This window comes from Mastomys coucha, unplaced genomic scaffold (assembly GCF_008632895.1).
Source record: "Mastomys coucha isolate ucsf_1 unplaced genomic scaffold, UCSF_Mcou_1 pScaffold18, whole genome shotgun sequence".
Lineage (NCBI taxonomy): Eukaryota > Metazoa > Chordata > Mammalia > Rodentia > Muridae > Mastomys > Mastomys coucha.
The window spans coordinates 23,580,313-23,604,543 of record NW_022196900.1 but is presented as its reverse complement, the minus strand read 5'-3'; the positions used below and the strand labels follow the sequence as shown (position 1 = coordinate 23,604,543).

The 24,231-nt window shown below is 50.3% G+C and overlaps 1 protein-coding gene across 8 annotated transcripts in view; it reads right to left on the bottom strand.

Annotated features, from left to right (window-relative positions):
- The window catches only part of Rgs3 (regulator of G protein signaling 3), a 142,639-nt gene that overhangs the window by 14,262 nt on the left and 104,146 nt on the right, over positions 1-24,231 (bottom strand). Inside the window, exon 1 of one of the 8 annotated variants that reach the window (XM_031377607.1) lies at positions 15,040-15,440. The exons of 5 other annotated variants lie outside the window; for them this stretch is intronic. The gene's annotated coding sequence lies outside the window, so the exon portion shown is untranslated. Of the gene's footprint in view, positions 1-14,848; positions 14,974-15,039; positions 15,441-24,231 lie in introns of those variants that run through there. 2 more of the 8 variants (XM_031377609.1, XM_031377608.1) reach the window with 2 other exon arrangements.

The window sequence follows — 24,231 nt, the reverse complement described above, 5'->3', positions numbered from 1 at the left end:
AATTCAAGTGAATCAGTCAAACAAGAATTTGCTCTAAGCGTTGAGCATATATTTAAAACCAGTCAACTGAATGAGAACTAGAGCTTTCAAATGTTGCTCAGCATCTGGAATGATCAGGTATCACGGGCGCATGGAACCTCACTGAAGGGATTATCCACCTAGTGTGAGAACCTCAGAAATTAAAAAAAAAGAATGAATGAATGAATGGTGAATGATGAAAACACCAAGAACAGCATTATTTCCTGCCTTGCACACAATTCTTACTGGGTTCTAACAGTAGAATTCATTTGCAAAGAAAGATACTGTCCTCTAACAGGAGTGTAAAATGTTGCTGTCTCAGAGGAAGTAGTGTCCAGAGCACAGAGAATGTCATATCTGACTGTCCCCAGTGCTGCAGGCATACACAGGAGGAAGCAGGCCTCAGGCCTAGGTGAGGCTTGGCTGTACTCAAGGGCTTGGAATGCCCAGCTAGTTCTACTTAGAGCCCAGTTTTCATTCTTCAAACAGCCATATCTACACAAAACTAATGAAACAGGAAACCATATGCACATACATATACCCTGGGAAGTTTCAGCTCATGGGAAAGTATACTCGGTGCACACTGCTGCAGAGCCCAAACACAAGGGAACCCCGCATATGAGCTCTGACTTTTGCTATAGAGACCATAATGGCCGTTTGCTGGACAAGGAAACTAAGCCCCCAGAGCAATGACCTAACCACTTTTTTATTGTCCAGTTTCCCAGAGACAAAAAGGCCGTGCCTGAAGGGGGTGAGCACACTGAAGCTCCAGCTAGGCTTCTCCACTGGGAGTGGAGTGAGCCATCTGTGGTTCCTGACAGCTTCAGGGTGCTACATACACAGGACAGAGGTCACATTGACACCTGGGAGCAACGGAGCAGATGTGAAAGTACACTGTTGGAAGAGCTCCCATCCAGGTGCATGAGAACAAAAATGTCCTACCAGGTAGAAGAAGCGGAAGCTAGCCCAAGACTACGAGATGATCTGATCCTGACCCCTCTGGTCAGGGGAGACACTCCAAAGAAGTAGTTCCCAAGACAAAGATGGGCACCAGTGACTCCACATAGCTTCCATTCCTGGGGAATCCTGGAGCCAACCAGGAGATGACTACTCAGGGACCCCTCAGAACCTAAAGCATCAGTCATCCTGCATCCCCACAGCTTAGACCAGTGGTTCTCAACCTGTGGGTCTTGATCCCCTTGGGGTCAAAAGACCTTTTCACGGGTATTGCCTAAGAGCATTACAAAACATATTTCCAGTGCTCTTAGGAACTGAGACATCTGTCCTGTATCTGTCTCTGGGCAGGATGCCCACACCTGGAACTGTATGATAGCCTAGGAGTGTGATGATGGCCTGTGCAGGGTTAATGATGGATCTAGATGGAAATTCTGAACTCAGAGCAGCATCCCCACGAAGCTGTACACACAGACACCCAAGATTAATGTTTGCCTCTGTGATGCTAAGCCTCCTGCTCCAGATTGCGAAGAAACTCAGAGCCCGAGCTTCAGCCTCTCTGGGCTGCTCCCAAATAGAAAGGGAGATCATCCAGGAACAGACAGGAGTCTGAGGATCCTGAGCAGTGAGCCTCAACGACCAGTCAAAGCTACCCTGTATGATTTGGAGGCTAGACTGGGACCAGGGCCCAGATCTGGCTCCATTCTTTGTAAATCTGCTTCTGATCTTAACCTGAGTACCAAACCCATCACCAAATCCCAGCCTGAGTACCAAACCCATTACCAAATTCTTATCCCGGGCTCCAAACCCATTATTAAATCTCAGCCTGAGAACCAAACCGTTCATCGCCTATCTACCAGGCAGTATCTGCACCAGAAAGCAAATTTTCCTGCAGCAAGCTCAAGGTACCCCACATTTATACACACACACTCTTCTGCCATAACCAGACCTCCATCTGCCCCTTATTGTCCTGGGAAAAGATGGAAGGAGACACCTGCTGAGTGCCCTTGGGGCCTAGCACAGAGTGACACTCACAGAGGTTTCAAGTGAATTTCTCCTTTCCTGGGGGCCTAGGGGAAGGGCCTAGACCTGTCCCACGGGTACCTATTGGCAAAGCCTACCCTATCCCCTTAGGGGAAGTGCGGCAACAAGTCCCAAACCAGAAATGCAAGTCAGCCTGCCTCTGTCAACTCAGCCCTAGTCCAGGGCCAAACCAAACAAAACCAGGAGGGGAAGTGCTGACGAAGGATTGCCTGTCCCCAGAGGGCCCTACCCTGAGGGATCATCCAGGAAGTCACAGGAGCTGAAGGGCTTTCCGACAGCCTGGTGGTTACGATCTCCAGTGCCCCTTCAGACTCTGGCTTTGGTAGAATGGGGCCCACTTTTTGGCTGTACTACTCAACCTCTCCTCTTCTCCAGCTGAGCCTAGGGAGGCCACATGGGACTCACAGGCCCTGGTTGGTGTCTTCCCAGTGCCTAGCCCAGGAGACATACTGATACAATGGCCACTTATTAGGGGTCTCATTCTAGAGATGGGGAGCAGAGGCCTGAGGCCGTGAGACAATTACCTAAGAAAGCTGAGACTCCCTGACTCTTGTCTCAGGGGTCTCACATACTGGGGGTGGGGGTGAAGGTGGGGGTAGGGGGCATGTCTAGACAGGCTGTGAGTATGCCTGAGGCCCATCTACACAAAGTCAATGCTTTGCAGACAGGGCCTAGAACTCCTCCTTCTATGCCAAGCTCCTAGGCAGTATCTGTGTACTATGACCATGGTGGGCAGGTTTGGTCAGGCCAGGGTTCCTGGGAGAGCTAGCTGGGGTGGTAGCGGCTTGAGGGCATGCTCTAGGAAACCTGAGAACCCCAGAAGTGTGGAATGGCAGGAAGGGGGTACAAAGAGGGGGAAAGGGAGAGAGGTCTCGGGATACACGGGCAGCGGGGGGATTATGCTAAGAATGACATGGGTATAGATAAGTGTCTATGTAGATAGAACCAGCTTTGGCAATGCTGGGAGGACATGGGGGCAGGACACCTCCATTCATTTATTCATAGGCACTGGAGGGCATCAGGGAACGAGGAGATAGATCTTGAGGAAGAAATAAAATAGAGACTAGACAAGCCACGTGTTGAGTGCTCTGGTAAAGGAACTGTGGGTAGTGGGGAACACACAATTTGGAAGGTGCTGCTACAGGCTGGGGTGACAAGATTCCACCCAAGGTGCCCCAGGGATGCTAGCCTGCTCTGACAGGGCATTAGATCCCAAGCATAACAAGTGGTTGCTCCCTGGGAGTGCCCGTATCCCTCCAGGTCTGTATCTCTTCAGGTCAGTATTCCCTGCAAGTCCAGATCCTTCTAAGTCTGTATCTCTCCAGGTCTGTATCCCTCCATCTATCATTTCTTTGGCGAGGCTGGAGCAGGGTTAATTCTGTCCTTGTCTCGCCTGCTAGCAGCCACAGGAAATGAGCCAGGCCCTCTAAATGGAGCCATTGCCCGGGGCCTAATCAAATCCTCTCCCAAATGTGATCCAGGGCTTGGATCAGGCTGGGGAAGGGTGGTATCCGCGATGCTCAGAAGCTCCTGCTCACACCAGCTGTGGCTGCTGACCTCAGACACCCACCAGCTACTAGGTGAAGGGGAGGTCTCGGCTGCTGGAAGAGACCTGCTCAGTCCGGTACACTACTGACTATGGAACCATCCCCATTAACCCCACAGGCCACCTGAGGTTCTCATACTGATGATTCACAGAGGCCACCAGATGTCAGATACAGTGTAGGCCCTCAAAAACCACTTCCTACTCTGGGAGTGAGGGTGCTGGGGTTTGCCTCTGTCTCTGGTTGGCCCTCACATAGGTCAGACTATTTCAGAAAGAACCTGCTTTTTTCCACCAGGGTACGGAGAGGCCAGGAAAGTGTTTGTGGGCCAGGAACTTGTCCAAGCCTAGGAGAGGCCCTCAGAACGCTTGCCAGGCTGTGGACCTCCAGGCTTTCCCTTTATACTGGGCTTTGGGTCCACTGGGTCTCCAGCTTCCAGATCTCTGGCTCGACACTGACTTCCACCATCCTCAGACACTGGACCCAAACCTAGCTTTTCCCCATCTAGCCTCAGCTAGCTCTTCTAGGACTGGCTTTTAGACGCAGAGCCAAGAGTCCCAAATGCTGCCTCTGCCACCAGCTCAGTCCTCCGCACCATTGTCTTTCAGTCCCCAATTTATCAGCCTGGTCAAAGTCTGGGAAGGTAGTGACAAGCCCTCACAGTGGTGACAGCTTTGGACACTGAACCTGCTTCATTCTTTCTGGCTGGGGTACCCTGAGCTTAACCTCACTGCACCTCTGTCTCTTCATGTATAATATGGGATTAAGAACAACTCATGGTGTTGCTAGAGAAATAAATGAGTTATCTTGTGTCTGGAATTCAATACTGTGTGGCAATGTAAGTAGCCAGTACATAGTAACTATGACCACCCCTAACATTGCTGGGCTTGAAACTTGCCCAAAGATTTCCTCTGACTGATTCACTGAACCCCGCTCTGCTCCATCATCGGCCACTCTGCCTGTCCCTCAGGATCTGCTCCAGGTCCTTCCTCTTAGCACTGTATCTCCCTCATGTACCATCATCCACTTCCGGTCCAGAGCACCCTCTGCATTTTCAGGGCCCTCCCCCTTCCCGAGGCTAGATTCTATCGGCTGCTTTTACCCAAGCCTTACAGAATTCTGCAGCCAAACACTGTCCCAGGCTCATTGGACACAACTGTGCTTTTAGGGTGGAAGAGAAGAAAGGACATTAACCCAAGACGTCACTCGAAAAAGGACAAGATCAACACCAGCCCACTGTGTAAGGGAGAGCTATATCTGGCTGCGAGGAGAAGTGAGGTACTGGGAGGTCCTTGTTGAAGCCACAGAGGGCAGGGAAGGTTCACTCAGAGGAGGAGAACCAAGCAACATATGTAAAAAGCTTGAGGGAGGGCTTGTGTCTCAGGGACAGAGTTGGAGGCCACTTTCTGGATATTCTCCACCAGCTTCATGTGCCCCAGACCGAATGCATTGTGAGTTCTTTACTCCTCTGAGCCCCTGTATGGTGTCACTACCAGTTGTTCAAACCCAATCTCATACATCATTCTCTCATCTGAATCTTTTACTACCACCCTGGACCCCGAGGCCAGTCACCAAATCCTCAGGATGGATGGTCCCTCGTCAAACCTCAGGCAACCCTCAGGCCAGCGGCAGGCTGAACACAGGGGACAGAGGGCAAAGCGGAATGCTGTGCCTTCTGCTCAACTCCCCAAACTGAGCTGGAAAACAAAACCTATTGATTTTTCCTTTTTTTAAAGAATCTTTCTACTCTCTCTACATCTGTACCACAGCGTTAACCCCGATCCAAATGGGGCGGGGAGGGAGGGGCAGGGCTCCCAGTGGCAGCCCAGATCCTTCTGGCTATTCTCTGAGCCATGCTGGAAAAACTGTCTTGTGGAAGTCTGACTTACCACTACTCTGGGACCCCACAGTGCCTCTCCAAGTCCAAACTCATCCTGGAAGACCCTATAAGCTTCCATTAGATCTCCCCTGGAAGGTCCTCGATGCAGGGCTCCAGGCATCTATGCCAGGGCCTGGCCTATTCTTCCTTAGTGGTCAAGCATGTCCTTCCTTCACTTATCAAGACCAGGCCCTGGCTTACTCCCTATCCCCCATCTCCTAGGGTAACTCAGAAAATGCTTACAGTACCGAACCCTGTGCCAGGCACCACAGCCAAACAGCAGCAAGATCCATCCCTGCCTTGGAGGTGCCAGCTCTGTGGAGGAGAGACTGGAATGAAGAACCAGGCCAGCCTCTCCCTACCCCAGCCCTGCCCTAGGGGCTGTGGGAGCTGAGGCAGCAAGAAAGATAGGAGAGGCTTATTATGGAGGAGGCAAAGAATTGGGGACTCCCAGATGCTGTTGGAGACAGTGTAAACTACTGGAGACAGTGCTGTGCTTTGATGGGGCAGGGGTCTGTGTGTGCTGAGGAATCCCAACCTCGCGCTGAAAGCAGCGTTTAGCTCATGGGACCATGTCCTAGCTTCCTAGCCGCTTTCCTCACGACTTCTACTCATTTGCTTTTTGATCTTTTGCAAGTTCCTTGACCTCTGAGTCTGTTTATTTTCAGAACAGGGCCAGTGATCCTGACTTCCTAAGGTTGCTGGAAGTGACTAAATATAAGCAAAGGTGGGGGTCATGGTGACTGGTGAGCATCGGTGCTCAATTAACAATCCCCAATCCAGCTGGGCGGTGGTGGCGCATGCCTTTAATCCCAGCATTTGGGAGGCAGAGGCAGGTGGATTTCTGAGTTCGAGGCCAGCCTGGTCTACAGAGTGAGTTCCAGGACAGCCAGGCTAAACAGAGAAACCCTGTCTTGAAAAACAAAAACAAAAGACAAAACAAACAAACAAAAAAACAATCCCCAATCCCACCGAGGTCATCATGATCCATTCCCACTCTCTCTACAGCCGCCTTCCTGGTCCCTCCAGAGCTAAGTGGACACTGTTTTCGGGATAAAATTCTAGTTCCTGCACATACCCAGGCCCTGCCCTGTGGGGCCACTGCCAGTGCCCCGAGTGGTCTCTAACTGTGTAGTACAGTCTCCTGTCCCAGCTCAACCCACTCTTATCCTCTGCCTACTTCTAAGCTTCCACCGCTCCTGAGGGAGAGCTGGATAGGGAGGAATCGACCTGATCCTTCACCTGTGTTTCTCCCCCAGAGACCTGGCACCTCCAGGGTAGGAATGGATCTTGCTGGTCTTTGGCACTAGTGCCTGGCACAGGCCTTGGCATGTGGCTACGCTCTGTAGGCATTTGCTGAGTAACTCTGAGGGGTGAGGGTAGGAAGTGAGACAGGGCTCCAATCCTCGTGAGCCAAAAGCAGGGCCTGCCTGGACCACAAAGACAGAGCAGAGGCGGCCCTGGCGAGGGAGCCTAGAGCTGCCTAGGGTCCATCAGCTAGGGCATCTAAGGAAACAAAGGGCTCACAAGGACACACAGGAAAAGGACCTGAGGCACTCACATGTATACCACGACATACAGATACCAACACCCACATACATACATACACACACACACACACACACACACACACACACACACATATACACCCTTCAATGTTCTCTTTCTGTTACCCCATCATGGTCTTTCCTGCTCAGCTCTTTTGCTTCCTTTCTTCCTCTCTTCTTTCCAAGGATGCTTCCCGAGAGCCCATGGGGCAGATATTATACAGGGCAATAGTGAGCAGTGCCACAGGCAGGGCCTGCCCTTGCTCCAAGTGACTGGTTCCAGAAGGGCAGGAATCCGAGCCACATACCTAGAAACTCTCCTAAACCATGTCCTTCCCAGCGTCCACTCCAAATAAGGCTTGCCTGCACCATCCTAGTCTAAGTTCATCAACCAGGATAAAAAAACGCTCTGCCATGCTAGGAAGACCCCGGGAGAGAACGCAAATAACACTGTGGACAGGAGGCTGGCAACTGAGACTGGGTGGGGGACGTTGGGGTTGATGCCCGTCTCCTAGTCAGATGCTGAAGTTGCTGTGCTGTGGTAGGGTATGTAGAGGCAGGGCCTGGAGCACAGCAGTGTGGGGCATGCAGTGGTACCCTCTGCTCACAGGAGGGCATCATGGGCCAACCCACATCTCCCTAAGCATCAGCTTCATGAACAGGGAGCACTCTGAAAGCCAGGAATGAAGGGGCAGCAAGTCATTGTGGTGAGGAGGTGGGACAAATCAGGGTTCAAATCCCCATTCCACTCCCTCTAAGATCAGTGCCCATGTGGAACCTCTTTAAAGGCTGGGGCCATCTTGTGTGTGAAGCCTCGTGACTCAGCCGCTCGGCGACTGACTCAGCACAGGTGCTCAGTAAGTACCCACAAATCCTGCAGTCCCGTTCTTAGACCCATCGGTATCAGCATCACTGACACTGTCAGCTTGTCCCCTGCAGCCAGTTCTGAGACAGAGCTGACCCTTCTAACAGCCTAGAAAAGGAGTATTTGCAGCTACTTAGCTTGAGACAGGAAACTGAGGCCTGTACCAAAGGCTCAGAATCTCAGGAGGGGATCAGTCCACACCCCAAGCTTTCTCCTTGGTTCTGTCATTTGAGTTCCCTGTGAGACCTAGGCCAAGTCACTCCTCTGCTGGGTACCACTCTCCCAGGATGTCTGTCTGCTCAGAGGGACCAGATCTTGGCCTGAGGCATGGCCAGGCCTTGGTGAGGGCTGAAGGAAAGAGGAGCAGATCTGTCCACTTTCCAGGACACCTGCCTTATCTGTCTGCATTGTTCTTCTACCTGTAGGGCCTGCAGCACCGGGGGCTCTGATGAGCAATACCGGAGGCAGCCGAAGGCCTGGAGCGCACAACTGGACATTAGACTCAGCTGCAGCCCTCCAGCAGAAGGTCACCCTGCCAGGCTCTCAGGCACACCTGCTCAACACCACTGACTTCTGGGAGGGGTGACGCTGGGCTGGGTTCGGTCTGCTGGTAACTCATCCCCTAGCTATCCCTGTCGTGAGACTCTCACTCTCTGAGTCTCACAGAAACCCGAGCAAAGCATTCTTCCGTTTGAAAGCCTCCAAGCCCTTAGAGGCAGCTAAAGCTGCCGATGCTCAAGTGCTCCATATGAAATGGCGCGTGAGCTCTTCCACAGACATCACCCCAGCGCCACAGCCCCACAGCCAGCCCCAATCTATTTACAGTACTGCAGATGCACACTCTCTCCAGCCCTCTACACCTGAGCTCACTAGGCCGCTCCACTCCTGCGACAGGAACACCCGCCCCTCCCCTTCAACCTGCGTAGCTGCATCCATCCTTCCAAAGCTCAACCCACCCTGTCATAGGTCTGCATTTGGCCCTGACTTCTGACAGGGTGACAATGTCCCACAGTGAGAAAGGACAGTCTCTTTGATAAGTTGAGCATCTCCTCTGGGAAGATGAATCTGGACTTCTGCACTATGCTGTGCAGAAAAATCTATTCCAGATGGGTTTCAGGATTAAAAATGAAACATAAAATGGTTAAAACTTCAGAAGATCCACCATATCTGTGGGGTTCAAGTCTGCAGAGTCAGCTAGCCACAGGTTAAAAGTTCAAAAAATAGCCCGGCAGTGGTGGTGCTCGCCTTTAATCCCAGCACTTGGGAGGCAGAGGCAGGTGGATTTCTGAGTTCGAGGCCAGCCTGGTCTACAGAGTGAGTTCCAGGACAGCCAGGGCTACACACAGAAACCCTGTCTCAAAAAAAACACAAAAAAACAAACAAAAATTCAAAAAAAAATTTTTTTTCATCTGTAGGGAAAACTTACAGACTTTTCTTCTATGTCATTATCCCCAGAATAATGTTGTATAACAACAATTTCTAATAAATAAGCCTATTGATGTCTACATAGATTGGATAACTCATGGCCTCTGACTCTTACAGCCCCCAAGGATACACATTGTCTTGGGTTTTACTTATATTTAATTTTTTTGAATGTGTACATATGTGTGTTGTGAGCCTGTGCATGTGGGGGGCTCACATGGGTTTGAGTGAACAGTCACATGTGGGTATGTGGAGGACTAAAGTTGACACTGTTGGTGTCCCCTCAGTTGCTCTCCACTTTATCTATCAAGGTATGGTCTCTCTCTGAACTTGGAGCTTATTTAAAAAAGAAAAAATAAGTTAACAGATTGTATTGTATTTAAATTGAGAACCCCTTTTCTTCAACTATTCCCTTACAATAATAATAATAATAATAATAATAATACCCCAGACTAGGGAATATATTCTCAGTATGTTTAGCTAATAAGGAACACACAACCAGAATAATTTTTTTAAGCTCCCACAAACCTGTAAGGAGGGGGGAGAAAGATCCACTAGGAAAGAGAGGAAAAGGCTTGAAAGGGCAGGCACTTTGCCAGCTTTTTATCCAAATGGTTATCCAAATGAGGAATTAGCATACATAAAGGCTCACAACCAAGTGAGTCATCAAGGAAATATAAATTAAAAACACAATCAGATATCACCACATCTGATACTGACAGTGTTGCTGAGCACAGGGGGGCAACATACTGTCACACGTGGCCTGAAAGCGGATGTACTGATGTCACTTTGGGAAATTGTGATGGTGTCTACTCAGGCTAATTATACACAGCGGCATGAGTCAGTCATTGCAAACTGGAGGTATATCTAAGAAAGACGGATGCACTTCAAAAGACGTGTTCAAGGAGGTCCCTGCAAAACTGTTCACTGCGGCCTGGAACTAGAAATACCCCAAACACTTGCCAGAGGTGGAATAAAGGGGAAAATGAGGCATACATATAGAGACGTACACTAAATAGTAACAGAATGAACAAACTAAAAACTTTGAGGCAACGTGTTGATCAATCACCGGGGAAACACTGAAGGAAAGAAGTCAGCATGAAAGCTACTCAAGGGTCCTATTTATACAGAGTCTAAGGTAGGCGAGCCGTCAGTGAGAGAAGTCAGGGCCACTGTAACTGAAGGACACACTGAAACACTCCCAGTGTACTGGACGGGATGCTTTCCTTATGGACCGGAATGGGTGTGTTCATGTTCATTTGGTGAAAAGCCACAAGCTGCATTCTTGTCATCTTTCTCCAGTACACCAGGCTTCCACTTAAAAGTTCACTTTAAAGACAGAGGAGGGTCCCCTACAGCTCTGTCCCCTGTGAGCTGGTTTTATAAACCTCTCTAACACATTCTCACTATCCTCCAAAAAGCTGCTGCCTGTGCGCCCATCACCTTCTGTGTCAGTCCCCCTGTCTGAAGTACCTCGCCTACACGGCTGTATTTAGCAACAGCCACCTATGAGACAAGACATCTGGTCCTCTGTGAGATGACCTGGAATCCACAGGCTTGATTCCTCCTCATCCAAGAGTCTCTCATTTGCATCTCATTTGACCAGTGAGGTTGACCACTGTCAGAGGAACCACAGGCAGGAGAGATGCACAATGTGAAGTGAGGTCACTGCCCTTAAGTCCAGAGTCCACGCACCCCTACAAGATGCATTAGACAGCCTCTGGAGATAAGGAGGAGCAGGTGGCTGGGGTGGAGGGTAATGTGTAGGTCCAGGCGAAAATCACATCTACATAGAAAAGAAGTTGAGACACAGAGAAGTTGCTCTGTGGATAGGTTCATATGTGCATCTATCGGACAGACGACAGCCTCACTCCTGTAGGAAGATGCTTCACAAGGGCACCAACAGTGGGCCACCCCCACATCCGTCTCACTCTCCCATAACTACCCAGCTTGGGCCTGAGATCACAGATTGATCCCTCCAGGCCCCAGAAAGGGGATGTTGCACAAAGATACTTAACCGGCATGACAGGAACAGAGGGGGAAGTGAGAATTGAAAGAGAGAGGGAGGGAGAGAGAGAAGGGAAGGATGAAAGGGGAGAGGCAAAAAGAACAGAGCTAAGTTGCTTTTTGGACCAACTATAAAACTATCCTCGCTTTGGTGAAGTGTTGGTGTCTTGACTAGACACCGGTTACAATCTGAGGTGCCTTCCGTTCTATGGCCCCTTCCCTAACCACCTCCAGCCTTCTCTCAAGGCTCCTTCCAGCCATTTGCCCCTAGAGGCTCTGCGAAGCAGCTTTTCCTCTGTCCTTTTTCATGCCCCCTCCCTCTGGGCCACCTGTTTCCAGGTGCTGCTATTAGATCAAGACAAGTAACAGAGCAGATGGTGAATGTTCTACCCAGTCCCCTGTAACTCACCACTCTGCCCATTTTCCTAAACTGGGGGCCAGGGGCGGCTTCAGCTTGGGCCATCTGGGGTAGAGGGTACAGTTGGCAGCTCTCCACACATCTGATGTTATGATCCAGACCACCATCAGAGAGGAGAGAGCACCGGGGAGACTTTCCACCCCATTTCTCGGTGCCTAGACCTTCTGATTCCCCAAGTGGCCGGTGCTGCATCCCCCCTCCACCCCACTCTGCTGACTAATGGTTTTGTGGAGCATGGGATGGAATGGTGGGGAGGGTATAAGGCATCAATTCCCTGGGACTGAGCCCAGCTGGCCTGCTGTGAGTGGCTCCAGCCTCCCTGGGCTTAGGGGCCTGAGCCATAAGCAGCCTTGTTTATCCCTGGGAGGAATGATGGTTTTCCCTGAGCAATGACATCTTGGAAACGGACAGACTCCACAAACAACAACAAACCTCCCTGGGCTGCAGCTTGCATGAGAAGGCTTCTAACCCAGAGGCGCCTGAGTAAGAGGCAGAAAGGCCAAAGGCTGCTTTTCAGCTGAGCCTTGCCTTGACCACAACTCTTAGACCTAAGTCCGCAGAGAACGAGAGAATTCAGTGGCTGGGACATGCCTAGCAATACCTGATCCAGTTCCTTTGCTCCAAAGGGGAAACTGAGCTAGAAACACAGGTGAATCTGCCCAAGCTTCACAGATCAGGTATGAGAAGCCAAGAGACTGGGTCTCTTGGGCTTTCTCTGCCAGGCGCATTGCTTTTCTAGAGGTCAGCAAGCTCAGTTAGTTAAGCCCAAGGGCCTAAAAGGGGTGCCACTGGAAGTGCAAATGAGAGAGGATGCTCCAAGATGAAGCTCATATACCCTGAGATACGCAACAGGGAGAGGCTTGGGCTGAGTAACCAGAGTCCTGGATTCCGTGTAACCTCAGGTGAAAGTCTCCTTTCTCCCTCAATCCCTTCTCTATCCAGTAGGTAATCAGAATCCATCAGCTCCAGATGCTCAGAGAACAAATAGGAAGCAGCATTTGCATCTTCTGAGAGAGCCAGGCAGACCCACAGTTGGAGGACCAGGGTTCAAGATCTGGCCCACGGAATGACCACTCCCAAGGGGTCCAAGAAGCTGAGCTGCAAGCCCCTATAGTCTGTGCAAATGACCATGAGTGGTACAATGCATCCATCCAGTGCTCCACCTGTCTACCATTGATGGCCAGACTATGGCATGGTCACCACCCAGCACAATGTGACCCCCGAATAGGCTCTTTCTATGGCTTCAAATAGGCTAAAATCAAAAAACGCTCCCTGCCTCACTTCCCAAGCAAACCCAGCCTTCAACTCCTTTGTCCCTCTTAATGGCACACTGATGCGTAGAGGCTAGGGATCCTCCTAAAGAACTGCTGGCCGGGTCCTCTCCTGGCAGTGCCCACTCTCTTGCCAGGCACAGAGCTAGCTAGCATGGACAGTCTGAGTTGACCTGGACATCAAAACATGGCCTTGGGTGGGGAGAGGGCAGGGAAAGACCTATCCTAACCCATTAGGGCATCTCGACACCTCTCTCCAACTACGCCCTAGGAAAAAAAAAAGCTGGGCTTGTGGGTGACTAAGGGATGAATAAGCCCCACATCCTGCATAAATAGGACACAAGCAGCCACCAGAGATGCCATCAGCAGCAGACAGATGTATCCACTGCAGGTATGAAAGTTAGGTGCAATTAAGACCTAGAGAGAACAGAAAAGAGGGGCTGGCTCTCTGGGCTGAGGAAATAGCGTGCATGGAAACTGGGAAGGCAGACAGGCAAGCAGGGAAGGACGGTTCTTTCATCGATAACTAGTACCTATAATCAGGAGCCTAATGGACCATCCTGGCTCAAAAGCTGAGAGCTCCCGACAAGGATTCACTGTCTCGATGGCCTCCATCCTCACTATGTTCCTGTTTTCTCAGATGCTGGGCTGGGCCTAAGTATGCCCCATCCTGCAACTTGGCTTCCCTAGAGGCTCCCGCCCTGGGCTAAGCCATGCCACATGCTAGAGCTGAGGAAGAAGAGAGGTGGCCCTTGGCTGGGTACAGAAGACTCAGAGGGACTGGGTGGAAACTTTGAGTCTGGCTGAGATCCTGCCAGCGTCAGAGGAGCAAGCCACTGCAGCTCTTGCTTTGGTGGTGTGCAACCACTCCGGCCAGCCTAACAGGGAGTAAAGTGCCCATAGCATAGAGCCTGAGACCATCAGGATGGGAAACAGTTCTCCAGAGTGGCTGAGGGGCCTGGTGGCCATACGCTAAGTCAGGAGTCTTGAACAAATAATGCCAGGCTCCAAGTGGGACCCTGTAGCTCATGCCTTCCCGTGTGCCCTGCTCTCTCCTCCCTCTTCTGGGAGGCAGAGGTCCACAATCCTGGCTTGGCTCTGTCATAGACCTGCTGCTTGAACTCAGCCAAGGCTTTCCCTGTCTCTGCACTCAGGGTACCCTTCTAGTCCAATGTTTAGGGTTCTTTTGGGACAGAGTAAAGACATGGACCCTGCAAGTTGAGAACAGAACTGATCTCTGCCTGCCCTTACAGGGGCTGGCTCTGAGAGTGAGTGGTCTCAGCTGGAGCCAAGGCAGCAGGTGCAGGCTCTTCCCTTGGCAAGCATTGAGGGTCGGGGGAACACTTTGAGCTCATGGGGCATACAGCAGACCTTGGAGACTAGCATTAGGAACCCAAGACCAGCTTAGAAGTCCAGCTCTTTCCCCAACCAGGGGTCTACATAAGAACTGCCATCCACGGTGCCTGGTGTGTTGCTAGCATCCTTGACACAATAGCTAATCCTGCAGGCTAAGCACTCCTTTCCCACAGTGTCCCAACTAGTCACCAAACATTCCTAGTCTCTCCTAGAAAGAAAAGCTAGCTGGCCGCTCTGAAACAGAGGGGCAGCTCACAGTGGAAGCCTGCCTGAGGGGCTACCGCCCCCTTAGACAGACAGACAGACAGACACACGGACACACAGCAGACACACAGACACACATACACACACACACACACACACACACACACACATCACAACCGGTTTGGTTGCAAGATGTCTCTCAATGGCTACCCTGGGGAAGGAACAATAGAAACGGGGACGTGGGATGTCTTGAACAAGACCACCCTCCTACTGCCCAACACCACCACCACACTCACACCTTTGTCATCAAGGCACCTACCCAGCACACTCCAGCAAGGACCTAGGCAACTCCTAGCTGCTGCAGCTCCTGCGGGCCACCCGCCGTGGGGCTCCACCCGGCTCCTCCCGAGGGCGGGCGGGCGGGCGGGCAGGCAGCCGGCCGGCCGTGTCAAGCGGCTGCCTTCCCCAGACAGAGCTCCTTTGTGTCAGTAGAGCTATTTATGGACTTACCCAAGTTCCCCAGGGGAGCGGTACCTGCTGGGAAAAGCAGAACCAAATGACCAGGTTCCACCTCCCACATGGAGGTAGCGTTTTTTCTTCTTCTTTTTTTTTTTTTTTCAAAATCCTTGCATCACCCGTCCCTCCTCCTCTTCCTCCTCCTACTTCTCCTCCTCTTCCTCCTCCTTCTGCGAGTGCCCTTCCCAAACACAACACACACCCCGTTCTGCCGGCCGCTGTCACTCAGAAGAGAGGCTTGGCTCTCTTGCTTCCATCAAATAGAAAAGTCTGTGATTTTCCCAAACCACTTCCCTCCCCCTCCCCCCGCCAAAGATATGGCAAGGAAGAGAGTCCTCCGCTGGCCAATCCTTTAACAGAAAGTGTGCACTAGTTGGAGCATGGCTTGTACTCTCAACTAAAATTGCCATCCCTGGGTCCCTTGCTGCCCATTCCCAGGTCCCCAGCTGATCCCTAAAACACGACACTAGAGGAAGGGGTGCCCATCCTTCTCGGCAGGACCCCTGACCTTGGGATCCCCAATGGATTCCACCCTGAGCCCTACACGCATACTCCCAGCTGAGGCTGCCACTCCCTAGCAAGACCCAGCCAATCATCAAGGCTCCTCTGTCACATCCTCACCCCTATACAGCTCTGTCCCAGTGGGTAGCTGCAATTGAACTCAGGGCTTGCAAGCAGGACAGCTGACTGACACTGCAGCTGCCCTCAGGGTCAGGAAGTGGTACCTTTGGTCTCTCTAGCCTTGTCCAGCACAGCTGGAAACACATGTCCTTAATTTGGCACTGAGAGTTTGGTGTACCAAATTCTGAGGAATCTGAACTAGACAGAGGACCCAAAAGTGCCCATTACAGCAACCACAAGAGGGGGGCAATGTGGACTCAAAGAAATAAAGCTGGTCAATTCTTGCTCCAACCCAGGTGGGTTAGGACTCCCTGAGTAAGTCCCTGCTTCTCTCTGAGCCTCGATTTCCTCATCTGCAGAATGGGGATGAAAGCTGCCCGTCTCCAGAAGACTGTTTCAAGAGTTCTAGGCACCCCTGTTTTGAACCCAGACTCTGTGCCCAGGCCCTCTGCTTGCAGCTTTGCCTGCTTTAGTTCATTTCATCATCACCTGGATCTTGAATGGTGGCAGATCTCCTACCCTCCTCACACAGGAAGAATCCTGTTGCTCATAGTTGGTGCTTTCCTACAACTGCAGGCTCTGCCCTAAAGCTTGGCTGTGCTGTCTTGTGTGGGCGGTGCTCCCAGGATGAGGCGAGCATCTCACCCCATGCCTCTCTCACCTTAGCAGTAAGCTCCTAGGGTGACAGCTCAGAAAGAACTGGGCAGAAGGAGCCCTGGCCTCCTGTCTTCTTTTCGACTAGAACAGAGCAGAGTATGCTGTCTTGACCTCTCCCTCTCCCTACAGGTGTCTCTTACTGTGGCTCTGCCTGTCCCCCAGTCCCTCTCTGTCTCTGCCCATCTGTGTCTCTCTCACCCACAAGCACACATAAGGTTGTGGTTATGTGAATATCCTTAGCCAGGTCAATGGTGCAGAACACCCTTGGTGGGGACTAGTCACTTAAAAACTGTCCTCAGTGCTCATCTTATGGGGAGTAGAAGGAGCTAAGGTCTTTCTTGCAGATGACACAGGCTCTGCCCTCACAAAGCTGATATCCAGTGTGGGAGATGGATGGCAGGCATCAAGTGAATGAGGGCAGAAATAGACATTGGGCTACGAGGGGCAACGCAGCTCTGCCAACCGAGGACATTAGGGCCAGAACACATCGATAATGTGCTGAACTGTGGCATACAGGAGAAGGAGTAGAGCCCCAGGAAGCCAGCCAAGCCAGGCTAGGGAGCATCTAGTACCTGGAGAGCTTGGGGAAGCCATTGCCTCTATTGCCTCTTGCCTCTCCATTACCCGGATACCAACGGCAGCATCAATGCCCTTCTCAAAGTATAGCCTAGCACAGAACGAGGAAGTCAATGTCACCAAGCTACTTTTCCAGGAGAGCCAGTCCTTGGGGATCCTTTACCACCTCTTCCCCACGTATAGCCAGTGAATGAGAGGTAGAGACGGGAGGGGTGACTTTCCTGAGGAAACAAAGCAACTTTGTGGCTAAGGCTAGGAAAGGGGGTTTCTGCCTCATGATCCATCCTTACTGCAGCCCAGTGCTTATCATGGAAGGAAGGTGGACACAGGGAACAGTGACATCTAGGTGACCCGTGGGCACAGGGGTCAATGCCTAGGCACTCGGGCCCAGCCCAGTCCCATTTGCTGATCTACATATTTTGTGTGCTAAATATTCATTTGACATTCTGTGTCAGCACCGTCACTGGTGTGAGCCCTTCTGAGCGATTCACTAAATCCTCGGGACCTTATCAGATATAATTTCTAATATCCCCATTTCACAGATGAGTGAGCAGAGATTAAGAAGTCTGCCAAGGGGGGTTCAATAGCAGGGGCAGAGCCACAACCCGGCCTTGCTCACTTTTCCACCGTGTCCCACAGGCAAACTCTCTGAGAGCCTGAGAACAGGCCCACTCCCAAACATAGAGAGAAGCCAATAGCAGCAGATCTGAGAGCCAGAACCAGGGAGACTCAGCAAGAACCCACCTCCCATGTAGGGAACACAGGGTCCCCAAGCTCCAGGGAGACCCTTAGGGAAAGGCAGCAGGGCCCTGGGGATATTTAGCACACTCCAGACCCAGGCTTCCCCCTGCAGTACTCACTGAAGCAAAGCTCTGCACATCTTCCCTCCCAGCCTCCCCTGTGCTATGCTCAGCTTATCGCAGTCTGTGTTCCCAAGACCCTCTTAAGAGCCATGTGCCCTCATCCCTACAGATTCCGTCTGGAGGAAGAAAGATCTTGACGATGTCATTTGAACATGCCCACACTATGTCAAGCTCAGTGCGTGCTGGCCCACTTAGGGAGTTCTGGGCTGTAACTCACTGGGGTCTCATAGTTCAGGGGTCTACTGACTCTGTGCAGAAAGGCCTTCCCTATCATGGGGTCAACCGAGAAACTTGAATGTGTTGTTTCAATCCTGCTGCGTCTCTGATCCAGAGCCTTCACCATGCTCTGTCTTCTTCCACCCCTTTGCCTGTGGCGTGTGTCCTCCTAACAAGGCATCGGTTACCAGGAAGAGCAGGTACATGGCTTTGTAAGCAGTAGGAGAGGATATGACCTGTCCTGCTGTTCGGGCCCTAGAGGCAAGCACATGGCAGGCCGGCCCCTGCCTGTAGCATCAGTGCCTACATTTGTCACACCCACTGCTCCGGCCTAGGTGGAACAGGTTCTGCCTACTCCTTGGGAGGGCTGGTGTCAACAGGAAGTTCAAGGTGATCTTATCTGTTGAGGGATAATGGGCGGGCCTAAGAGTTGTCTGAGTGGACTGACAGCTGGCCATCATGAGTGACAGCAGGCTGTGAACATCTTGCACTTCTGAGGGGTCAAGAGAGAACCCTTATTTGTGTTAAAGACTCTACAAGGCTAATGACTGATTAGCCTTCCCATGATCTGGACCACTGTAGCTATAGAGCTGAATTATCTCGGGCTATTGTTCCTCCCCTTGTCAGTCATCCACTGTCCACGTCTATTAGGTGAAAGTTTCTATCAGGTGAAGCCTTTTGGAATGTATAACATATTGCTGGCTGCTACCATTTTGAAGGTTTGGCAGCAACCTACCTTTCTGATGTTTTAACCCATGAATTTGAAAATAACTTTGATTTATGACTTTGTTCTTTTACTAGAGGGAAAAAAAACTGACAAAAATAAATAAATAACCTACTTCATTAAACTGTATTTGGGGCAATCTAAACCTGTTTTCTCAGACCCTGGCCATTCATTTTGGTTCCAGAATCAACTGCCTCGAACCCTCTTTGACACAGAAACCAGTTTTGTGTTCAGTCCAGGCAGAGTTGCTCTGAGACCCAGGCTCCTAACTACATGTTCTGTCTCCATCTCATGCTTCTTTCTACACGTCTGCTTTGCCATCCGTTCTTCCTCGACCACCCTGAGCACTGTACCAGATTCTGCCCTGCTCTGATGACAGTGTTCCCAGCCACAGAAGCAAGCACCCCAAGGGTCACCCCCTGGAGCTATCCTGGAGCACTGCCACCAGCCCCAGCAAGCTTCTGCATCCTGCCTGGAACATGCTTTTGCTGTCACATGTATAGTACTGGCCTGACCTTGGGTGGCTGTCATGGCACAGCATGGCCAGGCACTCTGCCATCTCCTTCTCTGGCTCCACCCTAATTGTCTACATGCTGGCCCAAGAGTTCAAAGTTTTAGGAGCAATCCGTGACCCACTCTGCTTCTGCCAGCTAAGGGGCAGGTTGTGTCCTGACAGCCTGAGTTCCTGGGAAGTGTTCAACAGCAGACTCAGCAATGGGGAGACCCAAGCCTCTGAAGTAAGCTGCCAGGAGTAGTTCATTTCTGCACTCCCCCGGGGGCCTGCCCACTGCTTGGACAATTGGGTTTGAGATCAGGCCGTCCAAACCGAAGGTCAGCAGAAGAGAGGCTACAATAACAGGACAACTTTACTGCTGCCTTCCCAATTGAAGGCGACACCCTTCTCTGGGCAGCAGTGGTCCTGTCTCCAAGACGAACGTTGGGCTTGACCTAGGTCAGTCCACACAAAACTTATTCTGCAGAAAGGCGTGGTGGCCTGGCTTCTCACTGGCCTGCAGTGGAGTAAGTAGCAAAACTGAGAGGGTTTGGAAAAATTCTCACGACAAGCTGTCATTGCCATGTCTGAGCATGAACTCGAAGGGTACATCCCACTGAATGGATGCCAGGTCAGGCCAGGTGTAACAAATCACACTCAGTGAGCATCCTATAGAAGTAAAAGGCCCTGCCTCACAGAGTCTAAGAGGCTCTGGTTTAAACAAGCCTTATTCTGGTAGAACTCACTAACTGGGCTCCACACTACCTCTCCAGTGGGCCTTGTAAGCTTGTCGGTCATTAGAACTCTTCACTCTCTGCTGTGCCCAGGGCTCAGTATACAGCAACATTCAACTATGTGCCTAAGCCAGTCCAGAGCATTATCCCTCTCCCAAGCCCCTCCATCCATCCATCCATCACTGAAGCACGTAGTTCTCACCTCCTATCCATCTGAGACAGTGCCTCCTCTCCAGACTAAGCTGCCATTGCCTCTCCTTGGCAGTGTGGAAGGACAAGAGCTCCAAAAAGCTCCCGTTCCTTCCGCGGGTGGCCACTGTAAGCTCTCTACCACACAGACCCAGCCCCAGCAGCTCCACTGCCCTTGGAACCAAGTTCAAAGTCCTTGTCATGGGGCTGGAGCGGGTGGCACAACAGCCTCACCCCAAACCCTCCTCCAGCCTTATCTCGTGCTCCCTTCTTCTTCCTTATTCCTGCATCTACAGTGGCCTGTTTTAAGGTCCTCATCCAGAACACCCTCTTACACCCCAAGTGCCTGCCTCCTTTCCTAACATCCTGGAGCAGGCCAGCCAGAAACTCCCATGGAGCCCTTTGTCTCAACCAATGCTGATTCCTTGCATACTAATCAAATTTGGATGGTGTCTGTCTCTCTTCCAACAGTCCTTCCACCGCACTAGACTGATTGCTCTCTATGGTGATGAGGACTGTGCTGGCTGTCGGCTGAGAGTCTGCCTGACCAGCTTCCGTTTGCCCTTCTTTGGCATCAGAGGGCCTCCACTTCCCACCTCCATACTCAACTCCAGTGATTCACATGACTCCAGAGATGGGCCTGTGACCCAGGCCTCAGACAATCTGTTCACCCATCCTACGTTCTTCAATGACCGAGATGAGCACGTGATCCTACATGGGCCAACGGGACGTGAGCCTAGCACTGTTGCTGAAATGAAGGGGTCAAACCAGAGGACCGGAATCTGGCTCTCCTGGAATCTTTGCTGCCACCACTGAGGGAGTGAGCCAGCACCTAAGTAGATAGGACCAAGCAGTAGAAAGGGTGAAACTGGACTTTGGTCAAGGTCCTGAATCTAACCCGCCATACACAAAACTTCTTGCCAGCATCCAGCAGATTCTATTTGCAGGCTGTCGCTTATGGAGTGGGACTAGGTCGCTTGCAGCGGGTGAATTCCTGACTGATATATCACTGGTAGTTAGCACACGAGGCACTCTTGAAGTGTTTGCTCACTCATTCAGTCACCCGACAAACATTCAGGAGCAAGAAAGTGACCAGACTGCTTCAACAGAAAGTCATCGTGGCTGCCATTGAGAGAGATGGCCACAGGGACAGGAGTGAAATGAGGGAGGTTTGACAGAAGACGACGCAGAAGTCCCAGGAACGGAGATGAGGCCTGAGAAGGGAGGCTGAGACAGAAAGAATGGGTGATTCCCAACTCTAAATTCACCGGAGAACTTTTGACAGATGCATCCCTCTCTCTTCAGACCTCGGTATTCCTCAGTAACTTAGTCTGTCAGTCTAGACTCCCAAATGTTTCCCTATGGGCTGCAGAGTCAGCACTGGGCAGCACTGGCTCAAACCTAGTTCTGGGGGTTGGATTTGACAGGCAGGGAGGAGAGTAGGGTAAGCTCCAGCTCCTTCGTTTCTTCACTGCAAACAGGAATAAGGAAACAAACAGCCTCTTCCCTCTCTTCTGTCCCACTCCCTCTCTTTGTTCCCCACCCCACCCTGCTTTCTCTCTACCCTCCCTAACCCACCATGATGGACTGAACCCTCTGAAACTGTGAGTGAAATAAATCTTTCCTCTCTTACATCATTTCTCTCAGGTATCCGAACAGCAACACAAACCCTAACCTAGTGCTATCTGTGGGATGGGTGCAACAGAGTTACCCTAACCTTTCATCCACAGAAGAACAACTGAGCTGGTCCCCAGTTTGGGTTACTACCAATAAAACGTCTTTGAATTTCAAAAAGAAGTAATAAAGCTGGAATAAAACCAACAGTGCCAGACAGATTACACATTATAGCAGAAGGGAGGCATACTGTGTATTTAGTATCATTACTATTAATTACTTGCAGTAGAGATTTCAGGAAGTAGAAATTGAACACAGAACATAATTCCAAAGACGTTTAATGAAAATGTTGGGTGTCTAGGCTGAAAATGCTCAGGGAGTCAGTATGGGGGACTGTTGCCAAGGAGAATAAGTACCTGCATTCTGGGGACACTTCTGAATTCCAAAGATTGGGAAGTGAGAGCTGGAGAGATGGCTCATTGGTTAAGAGCACTGACTGCTCTTCCAGAGGTCCTGGGTTCAATTCCCAGCAACCACATGGTGGCTCACAATCATCTGTAATGGGATTTGATGCCCTCTCCTGGTGTGTGTCTGAAGACAGCTATAGTGTACTCATATAAATAATAAATAAATAGTATTTTTAAAAAAAAAATTGAGAAGAGAAATGCTGGTTGTTTTCATGAGGGAATTTGAGAGAATCAAGTGAACAGTGCCTTTTGTGCAACAATAAAGACAAGGAGAGCAAAGAGTATGCTAGGGGTTCTTAGACAAAACGACTGTTGATCTAGAGTCCTCTATTCAAGCTTGCTCTGACTCCAGCATAAGGCCAAACATTTCCAGCCTTATGAGAACCAAGAAAGTGGAATATCCACTGACTGGGAAAATGCTTCAAAAAAGTTCTCTGCACAGTGACTAGAAGCCCAGAAGTCAACAGTAAGATGGAGTACCATCAGAAAGGGGCCAGCAAGGAAGTCACAAGTGTTTAGAGACTTCCTGATTGATGACATAACCAAGGGCTAAAGGCGATGTAAAACTCAATAGAACTGGTGCTTTCAAAGTAGTGACAATTGGGAGCAAGGCTACAAATAATTTCAACAGCCTCTCGGGGCTGCAGAGGAAATCAAAGGGAATCGTGAGCCAGCCAACAGGCTTAGGATGGGTCGGAGAAAGGAAGAACAAACTATTTCAAACTATTGATACGGTGCCTGACCCAGAGATATGTAAATGAAATCAGTGAGGCGAAATGCTAGTGAATCAAAGTCAAGGTGTAGAACTTCCAAGAAAAGGCCAGTGTGCAAATATCCGTATTATATAAAGAGCTCTTTGTGAATAAACAATTTAACTATAAACAGTACATCAGAAAAGAAAATAGACAAAGGACTTGAAGAAACTACTGCCCTAAAAGGTGATTAAGTAACCAAAGGGCATGTAAATACATGTCCAGGAACTCCAGCAATCAAAGGGAGCCTTTTTTTTTTTAATGGAATATAATAGGGGCTGGAGAAATGACTCAGAAGTTAAGAACACTTGTTGCTATCACAGAAGACTTGCCTTTGTTTCCCAGCACCCACATGGCAGTTCATAACCATCTGGAACTCCAGTTCTAGAAGATCCAACACCCTCTTCTGACCTCTGCAAGCATGAGGGGTACGTGTAGGTACATGTTCACACATGCAAGCAACACACACACACATGTAAAATAAAATAAATAAATCTAAAACAAAAAAAAATTTTTAATGTAACAATATACAGTGCTACTGTGTGGCTTCAGGAGAATAGTAATTCTCTTCTAAGATGTCTGTTTCCTGGGAAGTAGAACTTAGAGGATTAAAAGTGGAAAATCTTACACTGGGGGGCGCCTAGTATGCACAAGGCAGGCCCTGAGTTTGATCCCTAGCAAACTCAGATTGAGGGCAAAGAAGATGAAGGTTCCAGTTCAGGTGGCATTAGAAGTGGGCATGGCCATTCTGAAGAGTGACTCAGCTACTGGAACAAGAACCCACTTCGCAGGCCACACACTTTGACCCAGACATCCTGCTGCCCCAAAACAAAATCTTTGTCAATAAATGTTTATTGAAAGTCAAACAATATACTAGACATGAACTGGATTCTGGGGGTTTCCACAATGCATTCCTAAAGATCTGTATCTCAAGGTTTTCTACAAACTCGAGATGACTTGAGCATCTAACTCTCAGAGAGGACTCAGATATTCAGGTCTCACCTATGAAATGAAATGAAATACCCTAAATGCGGTGTTGCAGAATATCATTTGTTAGTGGGAGGCATGGATATACTCCACTGTTAAATGGGAAAGGATAGATTTAAAAACTTCACCCAACCTAATAGTAGGAGCAGGGGCTGTCTCTGACTCTTCCGCCTACCTTTAGGACCCTATTCCTCCTACTGGATTGTCTTGTCCAGCCTTGGTGTGAGAATATGTATCTGGTAGCATATTACTGTAGCTTGTTATGCATATTTGATTGGTATCCCTGGAAGCCC